The 24686-nt window shown below is 35.7% G+C and overlaps 1 long non-coding RNA gene across 2 annotated transcripts; it reads left to right on the top strand.

Annotated features, from left to right (window-relative positions):
- Window positions 1–70: 70 nt before the first annotated feature.
- Window positions 71–22787, top strand: LOC140643057 (uncharacterized). Of its 2 annotated transcripts, none has more exons than XR_012039468.1 (5): window positions 71–341; window positions 12365–12452; window positions 19508–19646; window positions 20522–20991; window positions 22456–22787. It is a non-coding gene; the product is annotated as an uncharacterized lncRNA (long non-coding RNA). The 2 variants fall into 2 exon arrangements; XR_012039467.1 differs by having other exon boundaries at window positions 22459–22787.
- Window positions 22788–24686: the final 1899 nt, after the last annotated feature.

The following is a 24686-nucleotide window of genomic DNA, read 5'->3' on the forward strand; positions in this document are numbered from 1 at the left end:
TTTTGGAGGCTCTGTGACCACACTTCCAGTGTTCTTAGCAGCTCTTTATTAAGTAGGTTATTATAGAATGCAGAGAAAGAGATGTTCCATACACAGTATAGACTTCAGTTTAGAATACCTACATTGTCCAGGGCAATATAGTGTCTCTATATTTTCTTTTTTAGATTTCATTTATTTATTTGAGAAAGAGAGAGAGTATATGAGCAGAGGGAGGGGCAAAGGCAGAGGGAGGGAGAAGCCGACTCCCCGCTGAGCAGGGAGCCTGACGTGGGGCTCGATCTCAGCACCCTGAGATCATGACCTGAGCTGAAGGCAGATGCTTTACTGACTGAACCACCCAGGTACCTCATCTATATTTTCTTAATCAATTCTATGAAATGGATTATTTGATGGCACAGTTATTTTAAAAGTCAACTCTACAACCAATGAAATTGAACAAATAAGATACTTGCTCTATACTCAAATCAATAAGGAAGCCTGCTAGGTTACACTTCCATACATAGTAAATATAGTTTCCATTAATGTAGTCAGAGAATCTAAGAGCTGAAATGCCCAGAAATCTCCTGGGATTCACAGCCTATTTATTACATAGTCTACTAAGTACAGAATCCATGGGATGAGGCAAACAATTTCTTGGTGATCATTTCCTGTGACACAGCTCTCACTTCCTTTGGGGGATAAGACACTTCTTTTCTGAGAAGTGAAGTGGTACTAATGGTCTTCCTTGTTTGTGTTGCCTTCTGCATCATAGCACCTTACTATTTTTCTTAACTTGGGGCATTGGGTACAATGAAAACTTGACTAGGTGATTTTCATTTAGCAACTTTTCAAAATTTAAGAGCAACAATCATGTCTTTCTTTTTCTTTTTTGTTTTCAGATAAAAATACCTCAATTCCTTCAATAACACTTCACGGGATATCCAATTATGATGTGTTGCACTATTTTGTTATTGTTCCTTTAGTTTCTACCTGGTTATTTTTTTAACATAAGGCCAGGAAGATCTTCTCTCAATTTTGATTCTGTGGTTCTATACATGCATCCTAATATTGTGCTCACTTCACACATTTAGTTTTAGATTTATGACATAATTCACATTTATTGTGGAAACATAGAAAATGTACAGAAGTATCAAGAAGATAAATACATTTGTTAGAATATGGGGTCAATTCTTTAAAAAGAGAGACTCAATATAACAGTAATATAAGTAGGTTGGAAGTTTGTTTTTTTCTTACATAAGCCTGAAATATCTTTATCTACAAGAAGTCTACAGGATGTTTATTTAATTCAATCATTAAGTGGTAATTATTTAACTGATTACAGGGCACCTAATTTTTCAGGGTTTCAATTCCCCTTTAAATAATCAAGAGTAAATATCTTGACCTACCCTTAAATCCTAGTCTACACTTTATCCCTAGAATAAATTCAGAGCAGATAATATTCTAGAAAAAATGCTTATGAACTTTGTTGAAAAGATAATTTTGTTTCATTTAAGAATTTCTTCTTTAGAAATTTGGTCAGGGGCTATGTGTATTCCTACCCTAAGTGTATACATTATTTTTTCACTCTCCACTCTTCAAACATAAGGCCTCACCAACAAAAATACCCTAGATAATTTAATAGTTGAACACAGTATCATATTATTAATTTGGATTGAATTCATGAGCTATTAAACACGTTTATCAAGTCATGTTTGCAACATGTTGCATTTGCAACAACTTTACAAAGGGCCTCCCTTCCCATGTGAAAACCAAGTCCTTAAAAAGGCTTGGAAGATCCCACATGGCAGAGCTTGCCACAACTCAGTACCTTTCCTCTGTTACCATTCTGCACTTTCCTCACCCCATTGTAGTCATGTGGCCAACCTCTTGCCTCTGTGCTCATCCTATGCCCAGAATGTTCTTCCACCCACATCCTCCGTGTGTACTCCTTCAATTCCTTCAGGACACTACTCACTCAAATCTCATCTCAGCCAATGAGATGTCCCTGACCACCACTAGAAAAAATCAACCCTCCCTGCTACCCTCACTCCCCTGCTTTATTTGTTTCCATACTCTTCTCCACTGACATATTGTAGTTGTTCACTTGTTATGTCTATACTGTTGCCTCCACTAGAAGGGATGCCCCCAAAATAGGAATTCTAACTCTTTTGACTATCATTGCCTGTCCAGTGTCTGGAACAGTGGGTGATGTCTATAATGTAATATATTTTTGCATGTAGGAAGAGCATTAAAAGTCAGCAAAAGGTTATCAAGAACCAGGACTAAACCTTTACCAAGTCCTTGAAAGGGAAACCTGGTTGGAATTGGAGCAGTATATATAGTCTAGCTCTGGGCAAAGCACTAAGGAGAAAAGGCAATACAACAATTGCAGAGTAAGAGCTAACGCGGGGTGGGGCGGGGCTAGGGGGTTGGTAAGAGGCAGAACAAACAGGTCAAGTTGAATGTGGTGGTGGAAAACCGTGGCTGCCACGCTGAGGAGTTTCAGGGCCTCTTTCAAAATCATCAACTATGAGTGATGATTCTAAATAAGCAATTAAACTGATTCCAAAATTCTCAAGAGCAGCTCGTTCAAATTCAAATTACGCTTCTCATGAAGCCAAAGGATTTCCCAGAATAAATGTATTCCTGGTGTTACACACTTCTCCAATGCATGTAACAAACGACTGTTAGATGTCTACAATTACATGCTTTCATTCTGTTAGTGAAGACATCCTTTTAACTTTTCTGCCTGCTTCCTGGTATGTTATGGGTGATGACATTGTCTCTTAGGTCTCTAAGATGCCAGCAGTATTTTTCCAGTATGTTCCTTTGCCTAGTCATCTGTTTTCCAAAGAAGTGTTTTAATTTGAAAGTCTATTTCTTGACTACAGTGCTTGCCCTTTCTACATCATGTCATCTGATTAAGCCAAGCTATTTTTTGCTAGTCATTGCTGGCTTTAGCAATATAGGTGGGGTACTGCACTACGTGGTTCTGATTATGTGTAAGCATCTAGGATTACAGACACTTTGAATAATAAGTTTACTTACAATGTTTCAGGGCTTTAAGCTACTTTTTCACTTTTTAATAACTTGCTTTCCCTTGGAAAACACGATGCACAAGAAATGCTTCTTCTCTAGCTTACTGACATGCTTTCAAGAAAGAAATTAATATCCCTAATCAATGAGGATTTTGTTGGAAAAAACAATCATATAAAAATGAGGCTTCTATAAATTTTACTTTTCAGGGAGTATTAAAGTGAAGTGCTGCTATTTAATTTAATTTGTGAAAGCATTGGCCATACTGACTCGGCATTCTGAAGCCCTTATTCTAACCTCTGCACACAGGCCTGGCTAGCCATGCTGATGACAGATAACCCCTCACTTCACAGACTGCCTGTTTCACAGGGAAACTGATTTGTGTCGAGGCTTCTTTTCGCTGGCGTTTTTCTAAGAATTATTCATAAAAGTCTGCTTACAGATATTTAGATTTGAATGACATTCATAAATAGATGAATCTCTCAATTAATTGAATATATTTTCTGATTATCTCTGGTCTTCAGTCCTGAAGTGGTGGACTTATTTTAATATTCCTAAAGAAATAAGTTGCAAACATCATTTATCTTCCTACAATGAAACATAGAGCAATGCAATGTCTTTTTTTTTTTTTTTACAGAATTTCTGCTCAGCTCATGAGCTCTTTTATTAATTATAATAATATGTTTATATATTATTTGCATTTACCTTTGTAGATGACCATATGTCTCTGAATAATGACTTCTTTTTCTATTCTTTTCAGTCCTCGTATCTTATTTCTTTTCATTTCTCACTCCACTGTCCAGGATCCACATTTCAATGTTAAATAGAAGGGGTTATCTGTTTCTTATTCTCTTAAAGAGACTTTTAAAGAGGATGCTTTACATGTTACCCGTTTACAGTCATGTTGGCATATGATTTTATTTTTTAAAAATAAGATAGTTTTATCTGATTGGAAGTTTCCTTTTCTTACTTCTTTGAAATGTGTTTACACCATAAATTCATGTTGACTGTCCTCAAATGGTTTGGTTGTATCTATTATGAATATTATACTTCTCCTGTCTTAATCTATTAATCTCAAAATCTGTATTATGCATTTAAAATCATTATTACAAACTTGAATCCTGAGATAACCTTAAATTCATAACTCAGAAGGAATATTTGCCTGTAGTTGCCTTTTAATGTCAGATTTATTGAGGCATAATTTAGAAACAATCAAATATACTCCTTGCAGGTGTTTGGTTTTGTGAGTTTTGACAAGTATATACAGTCATGTAACCACAATCAAAATACATAATAGTTATATGGTCTCTCCTTCTTCGTCTGCCAGGAGGTTGTCTATGAAACTTTAGTAAGAAATACTCTCTCCCAAACCTCAGGCCCTGGCATGCTGATATGTTTTACGTCCCTATAACTTTGCCTTTTCTAGATTTCCATGCAGAGTTATTTTATGGACTCATCCATAAAATATTCTTTCACTAAGTGTAATGCTTTGAGATTCATCCATGTTGCATTATCAATCATTGTTTCCTTTATATTTCTAAGTAGTATTCCATTGGATGGATGTACCTCCATCTTTTAATTCATGTACCAGTTTTCTGATACCTTGTTGTTTCCAGATTAGGGTTTTTTTTTTTTTTTTTTTAATGAATCTGTTATGCGCCTTTGTATAGAGGGTCTTGTGTGAACATAAGTTTTCATTCTAAGGGGTAAAGAGTAAGAAGTGATATGGCAGGGTCAGAGGTTAAGTGTACATTTAGCTCCAAGACCCTGTTGAGCTGCATTCTAAAGTGGCTGTGCCATTTTGCATTCTGCCAGCAATGTGTTAGCATATACTGTATGTAAATTTCTTTTTAAATGCTGTATTTTGGGGGCATCTAGGTGGGTCAGTCAGTTGAGTGTTCAACTCTTGGTTTTGGCTCAGGTCACAATCTCAGGGTCACGAGATAGAGCTCCTTGTTGGGCTCTGTGCTCAGCAAGGAGTCTTCTTGAGATTCCCCTTTCCCTCTGCCCCTCAGGTTCCTCCACTGCCCCACTCACTCTCTAAATAAATAAATAAATAAATAAATAAATAAATAAATGTTGTATTTTTTACAGTAAAAGACTATATAATATAGTGACTCATCTGGCTGCATATTTTAGACAGTATATAGTTATTTTTATCTTCCATACCTGATGATTTCAATATCTGAATTCTCCAGGAGTCCATTTTTGTCATTTCTATTTTTCCTGATTCTTACTTCAGGTCACCTATTTCCCTGGAGGATTGGTATTGTTGTGAGAATTTTTTCACTGGAAGCTCTTTTTTTTTTCCACTTTCCAGAGAGGGTTTCTATTTGCCAGTAACCTAGGCTTGTAAGTCTCCACTGTAGCACACTCCCTGATGTTAACCTAATGAGGCAGTTTGTCTTTTGCTTTAGCCTCTAAGGATGAACTCTGGGCTTAGCCCACAATGTGGAGTGCTTACCTGTAATTTCCCTAAGGAAACACCACACTGACCACGCCTTTAGCTCATGATGTTGCTGTTCCTGTCTTTTCTGTTCCCTTCTTCCTCATCCTCCTCCCCTTCTTCCTTCTCTCCTCTTTCTGGCCCTTGGAGATTCTCAGTGACTCCTCGATCAACAATTCAACTCCCATAAAAGTGTTTCTGTCTACCAGTAGACTTGTACAAGAATGTTCAAAGCAATTTTATCCATAGTAAAAAACAAATAAACAAACAAACAAACAAAAACTTGGAACAATTTAAATGCTCATCAGCATAGAATGGATAAATTAATGGTGGTATGTTCACAGAATGGAATTCTATATAGTTAGTAGATTATTCTATATAGTTAGTAGATTATTAATACATAAATCCCAGAGACATGCTGAGTGAAAAAAGTCAGACACAAAGTATTTATATTATTTCATTGTAGCTCCATGTAAGGCAAATCCATGATGATAGTGTAGAAATACTGGTCACTCTTGGGGTTACTGATTGAGATAAGACAATAGGGAACTTCAAGTGTTGCAGAAAATATTCTATATTTCAGTTTGGTAAGTGGTTACACAGTTTCAAAATATTTTAAAACTCATCAACATGTACCTTTAAAATTTATATATTTTACTCATGTAGATTATACTTTGATTAAAAAAACACATCACCAAAATACAAGCAAACAATAACTTCTAGCACATGGAAATGTTTATAAAATGTCAAATATTTAGCTAAGAAAGTTAAGGGAAAAAGTCCAGCAAAAATCTATATCTTTGGAAATAAATATTTGTTTGAGACGCTCACTAATAGAACTCTTTGAACTTGGGTGATTTGCATTATTTGAATGTGAATTGAGTCTCTGTTTATTTTTCTTTCACATTTAAGAATCTTTTAAAGTTGAGTGATTGTGCCTATTTCAGTTCTACAGAAAGTGAATGAAAGTACAGATATTCTCAATGGATTTAGAAATTTGGAAATCTTCAATTGAAAATTTGAGCCTTTCAGCCTTATGGAGGCTCATGATATGTTCTGATTCCACATGCTCACTTAGTTTTCTTAAAATGGTTTCGACACTGAGTGGGAAGAATTGTTAAACCAGGAAAGAGGTTATCAGAATACCATCTGCTTGGGGCTATAGAGTAGGAGGCACACTCTTCATTTTACTTCCATGAGGAAACTTTTAAAGTTTGATATGTCCTTCCCTATGAAAACTATTATGTTCCAGTAAGCACTAATGATTAACTATATCAGAGAATTTTTTAAAAATTTATCCATAGAGTATACTTAAATACAATGAACAGAGGTAAAAACTGAAAAGAAAAAAAAATCCATAATCAATCATTAAATAAAGCAGTGTGATCATTTTGTTAATTAGTAGGTGACTAAATGCATAGATCATTGTATGGATCATTAATACAGGTCACCAGCAGGTAATGAAAATATAATTAATAACTAATAGAAGCAGGACAATCTATCCTTACTAGAAATGTGAACAGGACTGATTGAACTTGATTTGCTACAACTTGTTCTTTGTTTTCTCTTTCCAGGGTTTTTTTCATGCCACTTTTGAAATTATACAGCTGAGAAATCCTTTTTCCTATTTACTCCTAAGTGTTCTAGAACAGCCTTCCCTCCTCACATTTTTTCCCCCTGAAAATCAACTATTCTTCTTCTCAGATAGATAACATTTTTATATGAAAAATCGGGTGCATTTCACAAGCCTACTATTCTGTGTTAAAAAATTCATTTTGCTTGATGAGTTTTAGGGTTCAGTACATACATTGAACATTGCTTAAAATTACTATCACAATGTACACTGAACTTAGTTTATTTGCAGTCCTGTACAAACACTGTTAAAGTTGAGTGACAAAGATTAAAAGGAAAAACAATCCTTTGGAAAGTATTTCAAAACAAAACAAACTAATAAGGTTTTAAATGTAAAAGAAATAGACATTGTCAATCTGGCACAACCCCTAGGATGAAAAGGCCCAGGCTAATCACTGTCCAGTTAATTTATTCATTTTTTTTCTCCCAAGTTGTTACTACTTCTGTCTTTTTTTTAAATGAAGAAAACATTAAAGAATTACTACTTCTGTTGAAACTTGGTATCTATAGCTTATACCTTGTGATGTTAATTAAAAACATAATTTTTATGTACTTATCACAAAGGAAATATCATTTCATTAAAATCCAATTAGATTCGGACAATATCTGTAAAGACTACGGAATCACTGCTGTTTGAACACAGCCTGCTTTGTTCTGTTTTCATTACTTGAATAAAAGCAACCACAACAAACAATCAAAGAAAAAAAATGTATTAATCTCTGAGGTTACAGACACTTGCATTTTGAGTAGTATTTTGTTAGGAAGGCAAACAACATGGAAGATTTCATGTCTCTAAGAGCACAGTCTATTTGACCTTATTTCTAACTATGTTTTTTTGTCCCTCTCCAAGGAAAATAACCTTCCGTCAGAAAAATTGATGAGACCTAGTTCAGAAGTTGTATTACGGCCATTTCAAGATAAACAAAAAATTATAAGGCTATGTGTTCATTAAAACAACAACAACAACACAAGCTAAAGCCAGAAAAACTTCATAATATTTGTAGATTTTTACTGCATTCAACCCAGCGAGCTAATAAACAGAGACACAAAGAATTGAAAAGTAGATATCTTAGGAATTGACCTTTTGTCTGAGGAATCTAAACAAGCAGTGCCAGAGAGATCAGAATTTAGCTAAGCACTACACTTGGCAAAGCTTGTTTGAAGGACTGCACGGAATTTTTGTGACAGGTTTAGCACCAAGCTGGCCACATATGATGAATTCAATAACTACCTCTTTCACAGAGAAAGGTTGTAAACAAGGAGTTTACTGTAAATATTTTTGAGCGCTAAAACAGCAGTCTGAGGTGCCGCCTCTGGCTCAGAATGGTTGGGCTTTCTGTACACCTTAACCACAGATGACCTGAGTTGTATTAGACAAATGAACTGAATGTTTGCAACTGTACTTTCTTTATTTGTCAAATATTACTAATAATAGAATCTACTTCAGAGAGGACTTGGGTATTAAATGATTGTAAATTTGAAATGTAACTAGAACACACCCAACACACTTGGTATTTTTATAACTACTCCTATGGAAGGAACGAAATCTTATTTGTGAAGGGACGTGGGACAAAATAATAATCTCATGTAGTTTTATATAATTTATGCAATACATATTAATAATTAGAATAGCTTGAGAATTTTTTCCTTGAATTATTCAAATAAACAATTTAAGAAAACTGATATTTTGCCTCATGTTCAAAATTAATGATAGAGTAGTCTTAGATATACCCCATAGTATGCTTATTTCACCAAGTTTAGAATGACAGATGATACATTGTGTACATGATAGACACTCAGTAATGTTTGATGAATGAATGAATGGAAAAATGCTCATGTAAATGGAATTAAATGTAAAAATTTCTTTCAATTATGTCAGTGAAGTAAGGTCAATATCAAAATTACCAAATTTTAAAAAAAGCATTATATTTAAATCAATTTGTCAACATAGAGTATAATACCCAGTGTCATCCCATCAAGTGGCCTCCTTAGTGCCCGTCACTCAGTCACCCTACCCTCCCACCCTCTTCCCCTTCTGCAACCCTTTCTTTCTCAGAGGTCGGAGTTTCTCATGGTTTGCCTTCCTCTCTTTTTTTTTTTTAATTTTTATTTATTTATGATAGTCACAGAGAGAGAGAGAGAGAGAGAGGCAGAGACATAGGCAGAGGGAGAAGCAGGCTCCATGCACCGCGAGCCCGATGTAGGATTCGATCCTGGGTCTCCAGGATCGCGCCCTGGGCCAAAGGCAGGCGCCAAACCGCTGCGCCACCCAGGGATCCCTTTGCCTTCCTCTCTAATTCAAGATTACCAAATTTCCCTCAAAGACGAAGCCCTAAAATTGAAATAAATCTCATGGCTGCATCAAAATTAAAAGCTTTTGCAGAGCAAAGAAAATTATCAACAAAACAAAAGGCAATATATTGAAAGCAAGAAGATATTTACAAATGGTATGGGGTTAATATCAAAAATATATAAAGAACTTCTACAACTCAGCACCAAAAAAACAAACAATCCAGTTAAAAAAAAATGGGCAGAGGACCTGAATAGATCCGAGTAACTTCCAAAGAAAACATAAAGAGACTAACAAACACATTTAAAGATGTTCAACATCACTATTCACTGGGGAAATGCAAATCGAGACCGCGATGAGATATCATTTCACATCTGTCAGAATGGCTGTAATAAAAAAAATAAATAATAAAAAAAAAAAACAAGAAATAATAGGTGTTGGTGAAGATGTAGAGGAAAACCCTCATGCACTGTTGGAGAGAATGTAAAGTGGTGAAGCTACTGTGGAAAAGGGTATATGGAGTTTCCTCTAAAAATAGAAATACCATGTGATTCAATAATTCCACTACTGGACATTTACTCAAAGCAAACAAAAACAGTAATTTAAAAAGATATATGCACTCCTATGTTTATTGCAGCCAAGATATGGAAACAACCTAAGTGTCCATAAACAGAGAGGATGTAGCATATATATAGTCATGTGTGTATATATGTATTATGCATACATGTACACACATACATACTGAAATATTATGCAACTATAAGAAAGAATGAGATCATGCCATTTGTGACAACACAGATGTACCTACAGGGAATAATGCTAAGTGAAATAAGTCAGACTAACAATGACATATACCACATAATTTCACTCATATGTAGAATCTAAAAAACAAACACACGAATAAATGAAAAATGGAATCAGATGTATAAATACAAAGAACGAACTGATGGTGGCCAGAGGGGAGGGAGAGGAATGGATGAGTGAAGGACAAATGGGTGAAGGTGAGTGGGAGATATGAGCTTCCAGTTATGGAATGAATAGGTCACAGGAATAAGAGGAACAGCATAGGGACTACAGTGTTTGATATCATAATAGTATTGTATGGTGGCAGATGGGAGCTACACTCATGGTGAGCAGAGCTTTAAGAAGAGAGAACTTGACTCACTATGTGATACACCTAAAACTAATCTAACATTGTGTGTCAACTGCTTTCTTGAAAAAGAAATAGAAAGGTGTTTGGGTGGCTCAGTTGCTTAAGCATTTGCCTTTGGCTCAGGTTGTGATCCTGGAGTGTTGGGATTGAGCCCTGCATCTGGCTGCCTGCTCAGCTAGGAGTCTGTTTCTCCCTCTCCCTCTGTCCCTCATCTGCTCATTCTCTCTCTCTCTCTGTCTCTCAAAAAAATAATTAAGTAATCTTAAAAAAAGAAGAAAAAGAAAAAAAATTCAATATATTTTAATTTGGGCTTTAAAAGAATTAGGCTTTTTTACATTTATTTTATTTTATTTTTTTAATTTTTTATTGGTGTTCAATTTACTAACATACAGAATAACCCCCAGTGCCCGTCACCCATTCACTCCCACCCCCCGCCCTCCTCCCCTTCTACCACCCCTAGTTCGTTTCCCAGAGTTAGCAGTCTTTACGTTCTGTCTCCCTTTCTGATATTTCCTACCCATTTCTTCTCCCTTCCCTTATATTCCCTTTCACTATTATTTATATTCCCCAAATGAATGAGAACATATAATGTTTGTCCTTCTCCGATTGACTTACTTCACTCAGCATAATACCCTCCAGTTCCATCCACGTTAAAGCAAATGGTGGGTATTTGTCATTTCTAATGGCTGAGGAATATTCCATTGTATACATAAACCACATCTTCTTTATCCATTCATCTTTTGTTGGACACCGAGGCTCCTTCCACAGTTTGGCTATCGTGGCCATTGCTGCTATAAACATCGGGGTGCAGGTGTCCCGGCGTTTCACTGCATCTGTATCTTTGGGGTAAATCCCCAATAGTGCAATTGCTGGGTCGTAGGGCAGGTCTATTTTTAACTCTTTGAGGAACCTCCACACAGTTTTTGAAGTATAGTTAACACACAATGTTAGATTAATTTGAGGTATACAATATAACGATTCAACAATTCTATACATTACTCATTGCTTATAACCATTAGTGTACTCTTAATCCCCTTTATCTCTTTCATCCATTCCCCCACCCTGCATTTATTTTAAGCAATTGCCAATTCTTCTTGGGTTTTTTTTGAGTATAAAACTAGTTTTATAAGCTTCATGCTAAGTTCACCTTTCCTATGATGCAATGATTTCACTCAAGATGCATACTCTGGACAAATTCTCGTGCACATGTAACATGTACTGAAAGACATGGCTGAGTATGTTCACAGAGATATTCTTTGTCAAAGGAAAAAGCTGGAACTAACCTATCACTGTCGATGGGAAAATGGACAAATACAAGAAGAGTCAAAATTTTATATTAAAAAGATACCTATTCTCCTCAAACTGTATCTAATGATTCAATATGGAATTACAGCAAGGTTAAATGGAACATACTACTTCCAAAATTGATGTGTATTTCCTTAATTCACACCAAACACAAAAATCAGTTACAGATGGATTAAAGGTTTAAATGTGAAAAGAAAAAGTTTACAACTTTTGGAGAAAATCTAGAATATCCTTATGAACTTTAGGGTAAGGAAGGTTTTCGTTTTTTTTAAGTTTTTTTTTTAAATATTATCTGGTTTTTTTAATTACAATATTACAGTATCATATTGTTATAGATGAGTACATAGAAGCTTTCAGAAGTAATTTGCCAAAAGTCGCACAGACATCTTAATACTTTTATTAAGCTAATAATTTTTGAGTATTTACTATAGATATGATACCATTCTAGGTACTAAGTGTATATTTTTTTAATAGTTATGGAAGTTTTTATTTAAATTCAATTAATTAACATAATTATTTTTAGTTTCAGAGATAGAGTTCAGTGATTCATCAGATGAATATACTACCTAGTGCTCATTACATCATGTGCGCTCCTCGATGCTCATCACCTGGTAACTTCACCTCCCCTCTACTCCCTCCAGCAACCCTTAGTTTGTTTCCTATGATTAAGAATCTCTTATGGTTTGTCTCCCTCTCTGATTTCAACTTCTTTAATTTCTTCCTCTCTTCTTCTATGATCTACTGTTTTGTTTCTTAAACTCCACATATGAGTGAGAGCATATGAAAAATTTTCTTTCTCTGATTGACTTATATTGCTTAGCATAATACCCTCTTGTTTCATCCATGTAGTTGCAAATGGCAAGATTTCATTTTTTTGATGGCTGAGTAGTAGTCCACTGCATATATACACCACATTCATCTGTCGATGGACATCTGGGCTCTTTCCATAGTTTGGCTACTGTGGACATTGCTGCTGTATAAATATTGGGGTACAGGTGCCCCTTTGGAGCACTACATTTGTATCTTTGGGGGATTTTAAGCAACCGCCAATTCTGAACTAAAGGTTATTTTCCCCAGGTTTTATAAAATGAAAACTTGTATTGTAAGGAGGTTTTTAGGGACTAAATCAAAAAGGAGAATTAAAATGCATTTAAATATCATAATTCAATTTTTTGGACTTCTAGTAATTACTGTACCAATGTAGTCATCATGTTAGATAAAGTACTTATATGCATCACCATCAAGGTCACAAAACTTTCTTTTCTATGAATCTGTGAACTTCCTCAGTTGTTTTCTGGTGGCAGTTTTTATTTCTGTTTTGATTTTTAATATTTATAACTTTCTCCTGGCACTTATAGAGAGCTCAATAATTGTTTATTTAATGGACAAAATATATAATTAAATTTGGTTATATTGACTGTTAGCCAGTGCTACTCAACTACTGCTCCCTCCTTTTGTTTTTGCACCAACACAGAGTTGGGAAACACAACATGCTGTAATCAGTAGGGCGTCTGGGGAGGCATGTCCCAAAGAGTAGTGTATCAGTAGAAATGGTGGGTGTGCTATGGGTGTGAAATACGAAACCCCTCCTCTTCCTTCTCCTTAAGCTGCTGACATTCTTCTCTAAGGTAGCATTTCCCCAGATGAAATGAACCGCCTCACCCATCAGGGTCCTCATCTGCTTGATATCTTCACCTCTGGTCATTCCAACTCACCTGCTAATCCATACTTCAACTGGTATCCACTGGCTTTGGCAATGCTGCTTCCTCTACTTTCAGTGCAGTCTTGCTTCTTCTTGACTATTCTATAGTTCTTCAAAGCACATTCCAGAGACTCCTTCATGGAATGCAGGACGGCTTGAACAGAAAGCAACAGCACCATCTTTGAACTCCTAGAGTACTTTGCATGTCTTTAAACAAATTAGACATCTCACTTAGCAAAGTTGATGTTATTTGTGTTTGTAGATATTTATTCCTTCCTCAACTGCAAAATCCTAGGACAGAGATTTTTCCTGTTTTACCCAGTGAGATGCATAGATCAATGAATATGTTTACTATGTTACATATGGAAAACTATTTGCAGACCTGATGGAATGTACCTGTGCTTCCCAAATTAATAATTCACTTCAAGTTTTCAATTTCTTAAAGTCCGTGTAGAATCAACGTAAAAGTTAGCCAATGGGGCAGCCCAGGTGGCTCAGCGGTTTAGCGCCGCCTTCAGCCCAGGGCCTGATCCTGGAGACCCGGGATCGAGCCCCATGTCAGGCTCCCTGCATGGAGCCTGCTTCTCCCTCTGCCTGTGTCTCTGCCTCTCTCTCTCTCTGTCTGTCTCTCATTAAAAAAAAAAAAAAAAAAAAAAAGTTAGCTAATGGATTTCAGTGCTATGAAATGTCACACTTTATCATCTTCAACTGTCCAGTAGTCATAAAGGAATGTAAACCAGGAGTGGTTAATTCAATTGCACACAAGTGGCATTGCAAGTTAAATGTATGTAGACATATTAGTAAAGAAACAAACTTGGCCCCACTTATCCTTAAGTATAGATGCTGGGGAAAGGGGCAAACAATTGTGAGAAATGTCCTGCAGAAAGAGGACAGGTAACCAAGAAATCATACAGCAACTAACATTAACTTTGGACAAAAAGGAGGCTTCTCTGAGGGAAGGAATGAACATTCTAGCTGAGATTCAAAGAACGAATAAGAGTCAAGTAGGAGAAGGCAAGGGGTGAAAGACAACCCATTTTTATTGTGGAATTGTAATTAAGAGCCTTACTGTGAGAAATTATTCTTTTTCATCAAGACGGAATATAGTCCAACACATTTTGACAGATTTTCCCCACTGCCATGGCAATATTCATAGCAGATTAGCAATATAGAGTGGTTTTCAATAAAATGTCAACACTTCTCATTACGGTGTGTTTAACAATGAAATCTCACTCAAGAAAATATTGTGACTTAGATCTCTAAGGTAAATATTATGAAATGAGAACTAATGCTGGTTGTTGAGTGAAAGTACATCAGCATCATATTTTTATCCTGCTAGCAGTCTTCTTTAGAACTGCGTTTAACTATCAATTTACATTCTTAAATATTGAAGAATAACTGATAGTTTTCATCAGCATTTGTACATGATAATTTGGTTACAATGGCATTTTTTAACATCGCTGTAAAAAATGTGAAAGCCTCATCATAGTAATAAAAAATAAGGAAAAAATAATTAATTTCCAGTAATTACTTTGTTAAAAATTCCTCTAAGTAGAGAAAGAGGAAAGGAAAGAAAACTTCTTTTAGAATAGGTCCATATTAATAATTGAAATAATTTTTACAAGTGCATAACATGACATGTGATTAAACCAAAATGAATATGATTAAAAGTCAGGGTTTCTTTTTATGCTTCGCTTAACCAAAACAATTCTGGAAAAGTCATTAAAATAATACAGTGGCATAAAAATAAAATTGAATATTATAAATCACATATCTCTAAGAACTAGAAACTATAACTTAAGATGAGCAATCACAATGAGTGAAGTTTAAATGACAGCAAGACGCTTAATATTGTCCTACAGGACCAGGGGTCCTTAAATAGATAGCATCTGTAATGTGTGCATGCCCAGGAGTGGAGCTGCTGGGTCACAGGGTATGTGTGTGTTCAAATTCACCAGGAAACAACCTTTTCCAAAGTGGTTGAACCAAGGGGCTTTCCCTCCAGCTGCAAATAAAAGTTTCTGTTTTTTGGGGTGCCTGGGTGGCTCAGTGAGTTAAGTGTTCAACTCTTGATTTTGTCTTAGGTCATGATCTCAGGGTAGTGAGATGGAGCCCTGCCCTGAGCCTGGAACCTGCTTAAGATTCCCTCTCTTCTTCTGACCCATCCTCTCATTCTCTCTCTCAATATCTCTCTCTCTCTCAAAAAAGAAAATTATGTTTCTCCACACTCTTTCCAACCACTGTCCAATTTGCAATTTTGCCAATATCATTGGTGTAAAATGTTATCTCAATCTGTTTTTAAAACGCATCAACTGGATTACTAATAAGACTAGGCTTTTTAAATATGTATATTGGCTACAGATGTTTCTTATTTGAAATTGGTATTCTTGAACCATCTTTTAGAAACAGAAAATTTTTCTTGTTGATTTGTAGTTTTTTAAAAATAGATTCAAATTATTAAACTTTTAAACATCCATACATTATATGTGTTGCAAATATAATCTCAGCGTTTGCTTGCTTTATTACTTTCTGCATATTTTGATACTAAAAAAGACTTTTTACTTTTAATGTGGTAGAATTATTCAATCTTGTACTTATATCAGTTTTGCTTATTGTGTTCTATTGAAAAAAATCCTTCCCTATGTCACTATCAAGTTATTTTTCTATATATTGTAAAATGTGTAAAGTTAGCTTTTCACATTTGTTTTGTCCTATCTTTAATTTTGTGTATAGTGTGAGGTAGGGATTTATTTTTATTTTATTTTTATTTTTAATATGGATAGCCAATTGTTCATCTCAATTTACTGGAAACCCATCCTTTGTCCAAATAAGAAATTCTACTCCCTCAATATATATATATCAAGATTCCATATACATGTAGTCTGTTTTCCCCTTCATTCCAAATTCATCCTAAAGATATCACCCTTTTGTTTCAACTCTATGAGGAGAGAGGTGTTTTCTCTTTGACCTCTCATCATGAAGGATCTTAGGCTTTGTCTCATGACCCCACACATTCAAACTACGCCATCATTCAGATTATAGTCTCCCAGGATCAGTGGATTTGCTGAGAACAGTACCACATTCTGTTGTCAGTTTATCCCATCAATTTATACCCTCTGCCTCCAATTTTTTTTTTTAAATCTTCATCCAAGTTTTAAAAATACAGGCTTTTAAATATCTTAAATTTTATTGGAAGATATTTTCCCACAAAGAATACAAAATTGTCCGAAACATCCACTCATTCCTTAAATGTTGACTTTGTAAATAAATGATAATTCTTTAGCTGCTATTTATGATATGGATTATGGCAGCATGTTAAACTAACATTCATATCTTACTTGAGAAGAATATCATGTCTTATCAGTAAATGGGAATAACATGAGATAAGACTACTGTAAATCATTAAAGTATTTAGCCTATTTCTAAGGATAAAATTTTAGGAATTCACTAAGTGGTGGTCACTGTGACAGACATATAATAATAATATTAATAGCTGGATATTATTTTCTAGGGTTTTAGACCTTAGAAAACATGAAAAATCTCTCCTAAGTTTTACTTTATAAACTTTTGAAACAATGATTGACAGTCATAAATAAATTATTATACAATTAATAAATAAGAGGATGACTTTGGGAATTTTTTTTCAATAATATAAAATAAATTTTTATTTTCCATTTTCAAAAAGATGTAATATGGACTAATGATGTATGAAAAGGCCTGAATATTTCAGCAAACACATGAAATACCCTCATTTAAACCTTATAATGTACAATTTTTATCAGCTACTCTGCCTCATTGCTGCCAGGCTTGTGTTGTTTTAACATAGCAATGACCCTTCAAATGGAGAAAACTGACCAGGTCACTTTGGGTTCATATCTCAACGTGGCCACTCTTATGGCTCCTTCCCTCCAGACAATCCAGGCAGTGAAGATAATGGGGTTGCTTACTGAATAGTCCTGAAACCATTATCCTCAAACTTTATCATGCATGAAGAACAATTGTCATGTTTGCCAATGGTGCAGAAACCCAGGTCCAACTCTCAGAAAATATCATTTGGAAGGTGTGGGGTACAGATAGGAATCTGCATGTTCTCAAGTAGAATAAAGCTACAGAATCTGAATCCATTTTCTTTTAAACATCATTCCTTGGAATTTCCTCCCATGATCCTGAAATAGCAGGTTATTTTATTAGATTGTCTAGGTCAGCATCTACCTGGGCCTTCCCCCATCAAAATTTTTTACTTAAATTCCATATTATGTTACAATAGATTCTCTACAATATAACATTTGCTGCTATTTTTCTTTTGCATCCTTCCTACCATCTTTTCATCTTTTGCCATTCTTAGGAGGGCAACTTTTATGTCACAATTTTTAAGTCCTTGGATATCCTTTTGCTCTCTTATAGGCATCTGAGTGACTCATTTCCATATTTCAGGTAAAAAGCCAGCATTTCATTATCTGGTTTAGGAGATCAATTTTCCTTCTTTGGGCAGAGTAAAATTATCTTTCATCTATTCATACTATATTGTATTCTTAATGTCTATTTGCTCATCTCCCTCATACATGATAAAGAATTCAAAATCCATATATGTATATTATCATTATCATTATTATTACCAAGATTGAGAAACTGTCTGGTATAGAGGGTGGTCTTAATAAATATTTATTAAATTAATTATGGCCCAGATATTATCTCAGCTCTCCTTGTTTGCTCTTTCAAATCTAGATAATGCCTTTCCCAAAATTTCTGTCCATTTCCTGGAATTTTATAATTTCAAAGTTTTTGTTGTCTCTGAGCTCCTGCCCAGGATGAATTAGTTATTTCTTTTCTTATTCCTTAAAGTGCATGGTTCCCATTTTATCCCATCAACCCAGATGTGGACTCAGCCTTTTTCTTTGGTTCATATACACATACAACACACACACACACACACACACACACACACACACACACACTTACCTAAAAAGCCTTTGTATGATTATCAGGCTTTGCTAAGTATTTGGGGGAGTATATGGAATTACACTGAATAGCTCTAATAATCTAAAAGTCTTATATAGCATCCCTATTCCCAAAGTGACTTCTGTGAAACTCATCGGTTTTAATGATCACGTGGGGTCCTCTGCCTTCTCTCCCCCTTGCTAGATCGCCTCTCTTTTAACATCTCAATATCTTTTCCCTTGCATTCCCTCTTGTATTTGTCCAGAGAATGCTGATTTCTCATTCTAATCATCTACCTCTAGTCCTTACAGTCAAACTCAACTTATTCCAACTTTCACAAAATTTAATGTTTACAATAATATTAGCTATATTGCTATATAGCCTGAGTGTTTGTGTCCCCTTGAAATTCATATGTTGAGAGGCACCTGGGTGGCACAGTTTGTTGAGTATCTGACTTTTGGTTTTGGTTCAGGTCATGATCTCAGGGTCATGAGATTGAGCCTTACATGGGGCACCATGCTCAGCAAAGAGTCTGTTTAAGTTTCTCTCTCCCTCTCTCTCTGTCCCTCCCTCCCCCCACCAATATGTCTCATGCTCTCTCTCTCTCTCCCTCTCCCTCAAATAAATAATAAATAAATAAATCTTTAAAAAATTCATTCATGGTATTAGGAAGTAGGATCTTTGGAAGGTGCTTAGGTCATGGAGGGGGAGCCCACATGAATAGGATTAGTACTTTATAAAAGAGATGCCAAAGAGATGGGTATAGGCCCTTTTGCTAGAAAGGAGGTGCCAATCATGAAACAGGAAGAAGGCTTTCACCAGCACACCATGCTGGCACCTTAATCTTGGACTTTCCAACTTCCAGAATTGTAAGAAATATATATTTTGTTGCCACAGGTTGAATAAAAATGACATATTTGCTTATATATTGATATTCCAGGCACTATTCTAAGCATAATAATATACAACACTTAGGTATTTCTCAGAAAAACTTCTGACATAGTCTCTTACATTGCCATTTTACAGAAAAGAAATCAAGTGACCTGCCCAAGGGCACACACCTACAAGTGGTGGAACCTAGACTTGATTCCCAAGCTTCACATCCTTACTGACTTGCTCCCCTTCTTACTATGCCTTCCAGGGGATGTCTTGGGGCTGCTGCCATGTAAGTTCCCATGTCCATGTGATATGTTGGGCTTCTGACAGCCAGACTGCTGGGGCCCACCAGGATTGTGTCCCCCCCTCATTTGCTGACTTACTACTTTAATCATCCCATAAATGCCCTGGTTCCCTATTGTCTCCCCAGTCTTAGCCCTTTTAAGGAAAATCTCTGCCCATTGATATCTTTGTCTTCTGCATTCATGGCTGCTGACCAGACCCTTGTTCTGTCATGATTCCTGGTGCATTAGAATGTCTGTTATGTTATAATCCCTGATAGTTTTTCCTGGTTTAGTGTGTTGTGTAACTCATAAGCTTATTGCAAGGATTCGCTACCTCTTCCCACTTCTGATATCTCTTCTCTATACCTCCAACTTGAGGTTTTTGATACAGTCTAAACAACAGCAGAGGCTTCAGAGCCAAAATTTGGACATTATCCAGGACTGGCTTGCAGGGTAAGCCAGGTCTATATTCGACACTGTAACAACAGATTGATTCAATGTTCACCAGCTATTCTTCCTCTGTATCATTCCACTCTCTGATCCTTCTCACTCTACAGAATCCCCATTAACATATGAGGCCTTCTTATCTTTACTCAAAAAGAGGACCATCTGTATTCTCTTTCTCTTCCTATATGTTCTACAACTGAACGTTACATTAAATTTAACCTTGTAATTAAATATGGTTTTTTTTTGAAGGGTTGGTATTTCAATTAAAAAATTCATTAAGCCCATATTGAGCTCACACTCTGGCAAAAGTCAACTTCAGCATATATTTGTTTTGAGATCCACAATCAGACCTACTTCTTAGTCTCAGAACCTATAAACTTCCTTGATGTTTATTCTGGTGAAAATAACCCTAAAATATCACATTTCCTTCTAGCGACTTAACAGGAATGAATGGCCTCAAGGGAACACTTAAGCAAAAGTTTACTACAGAGACACCAGAGAGGCAAAGTAAGAATTCAGAAGGAAAGTGATTTAGAAGAACAACAGGTGAAACAGGCAGCTGATGTGGTGGAAAAGACAGCTCTGAGAAGACCCAGACCAGCCTGATCACAGGGAGAAGCAATGATCCCTGATTTAGCAAGTTGTCCAAGCCCAAAACTCATGTCTCCTTAACCAATGAAAACTATTACTTGGCATTAAACTGTGAAGTAAACAAACAAATAAATATAGAAAGAAAAGCAATTTGATCTTCTATAAGAAATGTATCTGTCTATCCAGTGAAAGAGAAGAGAAACAATAGCATAAAATAATAGAATAAAAATTGCATTTCATGACAAGGCTCACCTTGCACAGTGCCCAAGCTGCTGGAGCCAGGTGGCCTGGATTCAAGCGACATTTTATCAGGTAGTAGTTGTTTTATCTGAGGGGCAAGTCATTTAACCTCCCCAGTGTCAGTTTCATCATATGTAAAAGAGGTTTAATCAAAGTCCCTCTCTTCTAGGTCTGTTAAACTAGTTAAACTAGTTAACATTATCATCACTTTAGAATGCCTGGTGTTTTCATCATAATCACATGCAGAAATGCAGCCTAAGTTTTAGAAGCAGCCACATCTAATTTATGAACCTTCCTAGGACTAACGCCACTTCCTGAGAGACAGGAAAAGGGACAACATAATCTAAAAAAAAAAAAAAAAAAAAAAAAAAAAAAATGAATGGGACCTTTTGAAAATTAGGCAAATGCAGTAATGTTGCCTTAGAAAAGGGCTTAAGCCATATCAAATATTTCTTCCTTTTTCTTCCCTGATATCACAGCTGGAACAAAGAAAATCCTATTATGCAATATTTTAAGTTGCACCTTTTTAAAGGAAAATTTAAAAGCCACATATGACTGAGACAAGAAGACTGCGTATATTCAAGCAAAATACTTTTAAAGCCTAGAGAGATTTTTTTCCCCACCCATTAAAGCAAAACCATTTTAAAGTATACTATTTTAAGGGAGCGTTTTACATAATAAATCCTGAACTGCTCCATTAAGGTTCTGTATGCTAAATAATCCTTCACTTTCAGTTACTCACACCAATCAGAGGTAGAAAAGCACATCTTCAACTCTATTTCCCTAACAGTGGGAGAGAAGCAATTGAAGCCTCAGTGATGTTTTCTATCACTTACGAGATGAACTTTAATTGTTTCCAGGTTTCACATCACTTTCAATTTTATATGTAGCAAGAGTCACAAACAAGGTTAAATCTATATAAAATGAATCAGCTCATAATCTGAATTTAAAAAGAAAGTGAAAGACAAAACACATCCTAGCCGTGTACATAACACTTTGTTTAAAAGATGTAGATTGTCCAGAAAAAAAAAAAAAAGATTCGGATTATCACAAGAGTGCCTTTTACCCTTCTCCATTTTTCACTGAAGGTGTAGAGGCTGTGTAAATTAATGAATAAATTGAATATACACATAATTATCTAATTCCAGGGAAATAGAAGAGGAAAAAAAAGATGGATTGGTTCTTCTAGCATTAAAGATTTAAAATTAAAATACATGAAACTAAATACACTGCTCTTTTGGCTTGTGAGAATCTCACCCTCTCCAGACACTACAAACACGGGATATATACAGTTCAATGATGATTACACATTGCACCATCAGATCAGAGAGCAGGTTGTCTCGATGGATAGTTACAGGAATTAAATAAGTCTTTGTTAACAAATATCTTCATAAATATAAAAATAAGGGAAAAGGCACCTTCCAGAATTCTTATAGTAACTATTCACATACTGAAACATTATTACTTTGTGTATTTAGGAGTTTAATGCATCCCAGAGTCCTTCTAATTTTTATTTTATTTTATTTATTTTTTAAGTAGGCTCCACGCTCAGCATGGAACCCAAAGTGGAGCTTGAAATTAAGACCCTGGGATCAAGACCCGAGCTGAGATCAAGAATTCAATGTGCTTAACCTACTGAACCACCAAGGCACCCCTAGGAATCCTTTCTGTAAATGAATAGAGTTCCCATAAAGTGGCTATAATGCCAACCCTTAAAAACTGAATGTTTGGTTATTGCACAGATATTAGAATCACAGATACATATATATGCAAATTTTATTTATAGAAGAGAGATGTACATATGCATGTATTTGAAAAGAGGATATGGGATAGCCCGGGTGGCTCAGCAGCTTAAGTGCCTGCCTTCTGCCCAGGTTGTGATCCTGGAGACCCGGGATTGAGTCCCATGTCGGGCTCCCTGCGTGGAGCCTGCTTCTGTCTCTGTCTGTCTCTGTCTCTGTCTCTCTCTCTCTCTATCATGAATAAATAAATAAAATCTTTAAAAAAAAAAAAGAAAGGGGAGGATATGATAAAATCTCTCTCATTTTCTGGGTAAACAAACTGAAATTCTCAGACTATGTACTATCAAGAACATGGCATAGGACAGGTGCCTAGAATGTGTCTAGCTATCAGAGCCTCCAAATTTAGTTGAGAGGTATCCGAGAATGAATTCACTGGACTCTCCTTCACATCTATAGCCTCCCAGAAGAATAAAGAAATATTAAACTAGAATGGCCCTTAAACTGACTTTATGTCCCACCCAAGCAAACTGAGCTCAGGAGGGGTTAAATAATTTCCCAAACTCAAAATAGGATGTAGATGATAGATATTCTGTTGCTATAATTTGTGACATAAGATTGTATGCCTAGCATAAGGTGGACAAAACAGGTACTGGAAGTACACTTAGTAAGAGTAAGAGAGAATTACATGCATATTGAGGCTTCTAGACTACCTGAATGTTGACCTTCACTGAGAACTTTGCTTTAGTCAAAAAAAATTTTGCAATATATATGGCAACAAAATTGTTCTTTCTAAATATGTTCAAAGATACCTTTGTCAAAGAGCTCACGTCATGCCGCAGTGTGAAATGCTCAATTCTCTACCATCCGACACATAATCAAACAAGCTGCCTTCTCTCATTCTCACTATAATTACTTAGGAGTTAATCACTATAAATAATAAATAAATAAATAAATAAATAAATAAATAAATAAATAAAATTAAAAGAGGCCCTAAAGGGGATCCCTGGGTGGCTCAGCGGTTTAGTTCCTGCCTTCGGCCCAGGGCGTGGTCCTGGAGACCCGGGATCGAGTCCCATGTCGGGCTCCCTGCGTGGAGCCTGCTTCTTCCTCTGCCTGTGTCTCTGACTGTCTCTTTCTCTCTCTCTTTGTGTCTCTCGTGAATAAATAAATAAAATCTTAAAAAAAAAAAAAAAAGAATGAGGACCCTGGAATCAGATTTGGACTAAGTTCCTACTTCAACTTTTACTAACTAGTATAATCCTGATGAGTTGCTTAACTTCTCTGAACTGTAGTACCTCATCTGTGAAATGGAAAGAAAATACCTCAATTCATGAAATGGATGGCAACCCCCAAACTAAAATGCACGCTCAATTATCATTAACATGACTATTTCACTTTATTTAAATTTTCACTATCAAAGATGGAAGAGGCAAAATTATTATTTCATCCATCTACAAAGAAAGTAAGAAAAATGGATCATAATACCTTCATTCATTCATTCATTCATTCATTTACTTAAATTTTTTAGTTTTTTTAATATTCTTAATTTCATTTTTGTAGTGTCTGATGAGTATGTGTCTGAATGTTTGTAAAACCACTTGATCAAGCCTTTACATATGAAAAGTACATGATTAATGTATACAATCTGATAAATTTGGAGATAAGTATATACCCATCGAAACCATCAGCACAACAAAGTCATAAACATATGTACAACCTCCAAAAGTTTTCTCCCACCCCCTTATTTATTTATTTGTGAAAGCACTTACCATAAGGCCTGCCTATCTTCTGAGCAAATATTTATTTATTTATTTATTTATTTATTTATTTATTTATTTATTTTTAATTTATTTATGATAGTCACAGAGAGAGAGAGAGAGAGGCAGAGACACAGGCAGAGGGAGAAGCAGGCCCCATGCACCGGGAGCCTGACGTGGGATTCGATCCCGGGTCTCCAGGATCGCGCCCTGGGCCAAAGGCAGGCGCCAAACCGCTGCGCCACCCAGGGATCCCCTGAGCAAATAT

This window comes from Canis lupus, chromosome 11 (genome assembly GCF_048164855.1).
Source record: "Canis lupus baileyi chromosome 11, mCanLup2.hap1, whole genome shotgun sequence".
NCBI lineage: Eukaryota > Metazoa > Chordata > Mammalia > Carnivora > Canidae > Canis > Canis lupus.